The sequence below is a fragment of the Lutra lutra genome, chromosome 12 (genome assembly GCF_902655055.1).
Source record: "Lutra lutra chromosome 12, mLutLut1.2, whole genome shotgun sequence".
NCBI lineage: Eukaryota > Metazoa > Chordata > Mammalia > Carnivora > Mustelidae > Lutra > Lutra lutra.
The window spans coordinates 32,511,798-32,517,369 of record NC_062289.1 but is presented as its reverse complement, the minus strand read 5'-3'; the positions used below and the strand labels follow the sequence as shown (position 1 = coordinate 32,517,369).

At 30.8% G+C, this 5,572-nt stretch overlaps 1 non-coding gene across 1 annotated transcript; it reads left to right on the top strand.

Moving 5' to 3' along the window:
* The first annotated feature begins 5,114 nt into the window (after nucleotides 1-5,114).
* On the top strand, nucleotides 5,115-5,221 carry LOC125082729 (U6 spliceosomal RNA). Its single transcript, XR_007122056.1, has one exon. It is a non-coding gene; the product is annotated as a U6 spliceosomal RNA (small nuclear RNA).
* The last annotated feature ends 351 nt before the right edge of the window (nucleotides 5,222-5,572 follow it).

Sequence of the window (5,572 nt, the reverse complement as noted above, 5' to 3'; positions counted from 1 at the left end):
TCTAAACATAGGGCTTTAGTGGAAGGTTACTAGTGTGGGAATCCAGTTCCACAAAACACATGGGGACTTAAGTGTCCATTCTTTGAAATGGTCAAGAACCAGAAAATTCTGAAAGAACATTAAACAAGAATTGGGACCACAGAAAGACTATTAGGACAACTGCTTAACAACTGGAATAGGCTGGTAAGAAAGCATCAGTAAGTATGCTTCAGATGATTTGCTTCCAGATTCCCCAATCTTTCCATAAATTTGCTCAGGATTCAAATTCTTTAGCAAGATGACTATAACTTAGTTACTAAACTGTTCTTTCACTGACCCCATATAAAGAAAATAAAGATTAGATACTGTCTCAACAGGAAAACTGGGCTGCTATTAGGGAAAAGCAGAAAATGTTGAAAAAGAAAAACTAATGCAGCCTTCTAGCAATGAAGACTTCTATCCACATTCATAGTTGTGATATAGAAAGACTGTCCAAATAATTTATGATATTTATAGCCAGGATAATCAAGAAGCTCACAAACTATTTTTTATGTTTCAATGTCAAAATGAACCATTATTTGCTTTCCTTACAATCCTTACATTATTCTTTACACTGTTCATTTATTTCCTTACTTCAATTAATGTCTATGGTTCATATTAGATGAATCAAGAATTTATAGTTTATAATTTTGCTAACTGAATATCACCTTCTGTATTCTGGGCCAGTAAATAAGCCTCAGCATATTTAAAATCATTGGAATTATCTGAGTGGGTCTCTCTACCACAATGAAATCAAACTACAGATCAATAACAGGAAATTAAGAAGAAAATCTCCAAATATTTGGATATTAAATAACACACTTCAAACCAATCTTTCAATGAAACAGAAACTCTTAACTGAAATTTTAAAAAATACACTGAACTGAATAAAAATGAAAACATAACATGTAGAACCAAAACTTATAGAATGTAGCTAAAACATTCCTGAAGAAAAAATTTATAATACTGTGCTCAGTTTGTAAAAGACAGGTCTTGAATCAATAATATAAGCTCCCACATTAATAATGTTTCTTTAAAAAGGAAATGAACCCAAAGCAACCCCAGTAAAAGAAATAATATAAAGCACAAATCAATTAAATTGAAAACAGAAAAGCAATAAAAAAATAAATAAAACAAAAAGCTGGTTCGTTGAAAAAAAAATCAATAAAATTGACAAACCGCTAGTAAGACTGACAAAAAAGAGTCAACACAAATTACCAATATCAGGAATTAATTAGTGATCATCACTGTAGATTACAAAGACATAAAAAGGATAATAAAGGAATACTATAAACAAAATTATACATGTAAATCTGACAACGTAAATGAAATAGACCAATTATATAAAAAGCATAAACTACCAAAACTATTCTAATATAAAATAGGTAATCTGAATAATCCTATAACCATTAAAGAATGTTATAATCCTATAACCATTAAAGAAGTAAAATTACAATCAATGAACTCTTAAAAGGGAAATCTCAAAGCCCAGATTATTTCACTGGAGAATTCCACCACACTTTTAGTGGAACTCTATCTCTTCCAGAAAAAAGAAGGGGTGGGGATGTCAAACTTAATTGTATAAGGTGGTATTACCAAAATGTAAGAAAGAAAATTAAAAAAAAAAAAAAAGACAACTATAGCTCAGTATCCCCCATGAACACAGATGCAAAAATTCTCAACAAATAATTAAATTTAATGCAATAATACATCACAACAAATGGAGTTTGTTTCAAAAGTCAGTCAATCAACCCATTTCATTAATGGGCTGAAGCAAAAAATCAGAAGTCCTAGCCAGTGCAATAAGGCAAGAAAAGGAAACAAAAACATAGATTGTAAGGAGAGACATAAAGTTGTCCCTATTGGCAGCTGACATGATGGTCTGTGTAGAATACCTCAAAATATTAAAACAATAAATCCAGATTAGCAAGCTTATTAGATACAAGATTAACAGAGAAAAAAATCAGCTATATTTCTATAAACTAGCAATGAAAGTATAGAAATTTAAAAAATTCACTTTTTAATTATTTGAAATAAAACACTTAGATACAGATTTAACAAAACATGATCAGGACTTGTATGCTCAAAATTACAAAACACTGGTGAAAGAAATCAAATAAATGGAGATGTACTGTGTTTGCAAACTTAAATGTTGCATATGACAATTCTCTAAAATTAATCTATAAACTTATTGTAATTCCTATCAAAATCCCAGTAAAAGTTTTCATGTAAATAAGCTTATTCTAGAATTTGTGTGGAAATGCAGAAGAATTCGAATAGTTAAAATGATTTTTGGGGGAAAAAAAGAATAAAGTGAAGGAACAACTCTAACAGATTTTTAAGACTTAAAACAGCTACAGTGTTCAAGACAGGGTGATATTACTGGTGAGATGTCACAAAGATTAATAAACCAGGAGATAAAATCCATAAAGCAGATCCACATAAAAACCAACTTATGTTTGACAAAGATGCAAAAGCGATTCAGTAGATGAAGCATACTCTTTTAATAAATGGAGCCGAGACAATCAGATATCTACAAGCAAAAATAGAAAAATACAATTGAATCCCAACCTAAACATCACATATTATACCAAATATAACTCAAAATGGATAATAGATTTACATGTAAATGTGAAACTATAAACTTTTAGAAGGAAACATAGGTAAAAAATCTTTAGGACCTAGGGTTAGGAAGAGTTCTTAGATAGTACATAAAAAGGAAAACCCATAAAAATATGCTCAATTGGACTTCATCAAATTAAAAATGTTAGATTTACCAAAGCCTTGGTTAAGAGGATGAAAAATCAAGCTGAAGATTGGAAAAAATATCTGCAAACTTTATAAATGACAAATAGTCTATATCTAGACTATATAAAGGACCCTCAAAATTCAACAGTAAAAACAAAGAAAGAGCAACAACAAAAATATCCAATTGGAAAATGGGTAAAAGATATGTACAGCCATTTTATTAAAAAAAGAAAAAAATATATATATATACATATATATGTATGTATATATATATGGCAAACAAACACATTAAAATATAGTCAACATCATTTGGTGTTAGGGAAATGCAATTTTGAAATCATGAAGAGATATCAATACATACATTTTAGAATATCTAAGATTTAAAAAATATAATGATAACACTAAATGCTGCAAAGAATGTCAAACAGAATTTTTCATACATTGCTTGTGGGAATGAATACAACTTCTGGGGAGGAATATGATTCCTTTGGAAAACACCTTAAACATATGTTTATGCTTATATACACACAAAAGCCTGTACATGAATGTTCATAATTACTTAAATCTATAATAGCCAAACATTGGACACTACCCAGATATCATTCAATGGGGGAATAATTAAACAAACTGTCACATCCATATCATGGAATAGAACTAAGCAATAAAAGGAACAGACTACTGATATACATAACAAATTGAACATGTCTTAAGGGAATTATGCTGAGTGGGGGAAAAAGGGTCTATCTCAAAATGTTACATACCGTATGATTCCACTTATATAAATTATCCAAATGACAAAATTATAGAAATGGAGACTAGAATAGTGGTGACCAGAGGTTAAGGATGTAGGAACAGTGGGAGGTACTTGACTATAAAAGGACAGCACAAGGGAGATCTTTGTGGTAAGGGAGGAGTTTTGTGTCTTAGTGGTCATAGTTAAATAAATCTGTATCTGGGGCGCCTGGGTGGTTCAGTGGGTTAAGCCACTGCCTTAACCTCAGGTAATGATCTTCAGGGTCCTAAGATCAAGCCCCGCATTGGGCTTTCTGCTCAGCAGGGAGCCTGCTTCCTCCTCTCTCTCTGCCTGCCTCTCTGCCTACTTGTGACCTCTCTCTCTCTTTCTGCCAAATAAATAAATAAAATCTTTAAAAAAGAAATCTGTATTTGGTAAAACTTCATAGAAACATATACATACATATACAAGTTCATGTACAACTGGGGAAATATGGTAAGTTCTGCAGATTGTGTTCATGTCAATTTCCTGATTTGATATTATACTATACATGTGTAAGATGTTACCACTGGGTGACAGTTACCTCTCTGTACTATCTTTGCAACTTCCTGTAAATCTATATTTATGTATTTATTTTCTAGTCTTGGCAAAAAACAGCCAATAAAACATTAAATAGAAGTAGCAAAAGTGGGGGCACCTGGGTGACTCAGTTGATTAAGCATCTGACTTTTGATTTCAGTTAAGGTCATGATCTCAGTGTCATAGGATTGAGGCCCACATCAGACTCTGTGGTCACTGTGGAATCTGTTTGTCCCTCTCCCTCCTCTCATTTGCACGTTCTTGCTGTCTCTCTCCTTCTCTTTCTAAAATAAACAATTTTAAAAAAAAGGAAGTGGCAAAAATAAAGTGGCAAAAGTGGACATTCTTACATTATTCTTGATTCTAGAGTAAAGCATTAATTTTTCACCAGTATGTATAAACTTAGGTATTGGTTTTTCATAGATACCTTTCATTGGTTGAGGATGTTCCTTTTTATTCCCAGTTTTTGAGAATTATAATTACATATAGGTGTTGGGATTTTTTTTTCAAATGACTTTTCTGCATCTACTGAGGTGATGAATGTTTTTTGAGCTTTGTTTATTAATATTATTCTTCACACTGATTTTCAGATATTAAGACAACCTTGCATTCCTGGTATATAAATTACACTTGGTCATGGTATATAATCTATTTTATATTTTTGCCAAAATAAAAGCTGAAGGTTTTTGTATCTATATTCATTAGGAAAACTTATCTACTGTTTTCTTTTCAAGTCTTTATATAGTTTTGTTGGGGATAGCACTGAAATTTTAAAATTTGTTTGGAAATTTTCCATCCTTCTTCATTTTCTGAAAGAGTTTATAAGGGATTGATATGATTTCTTCTTTCATATTTGGTAGAATTTATTATGAATTTGGGTCTGGACTGTAGGGTAAGTTCTAAATTTTCTTCTAAGAACTGATCTGACTGAATCTCATATATTATAATTTTATTTCATATATACTAATTTCAAAATATTTTCTAATTTCTCTTGTGATTTTTATTACATTCATTGGTTATATAAAAGTACATTGTTGTGCTCGCTTCGGCAGCACATATACTAAAATTGGAACGATACAGAGAAGATTAGCATGGCCCCTGCGCAAGGATGACATGCAAATTCGTGAAGCATTCCATATTTAAAAAAAAAAAAAAGTACATTGTTTACTTTTTCAAATGTTAAGATACTTCTCAATTTCTGTTTCTCATTTCTAATTTGATTCCATTACCATAGTAGAATATGCTTTGTATGATTTTAATCCTTATACATTTGTTGAGACTTGTTAAATGGTCTAAGATTATGGACTATCCTGAAGAATATTCCATGTGCACTTGAAGAGAATGTGTAATTTCCTCATGTTAAGTGAGACATTCTATAAAAGTCATATAGGTCTAGGTGATTGATAATATTGTTCTTTTATGTCCTTGTTAATTTTACCTATTTTGTTCTATTAATTATTAAAAATAATATATTTAATTTTCCGACTATTATTG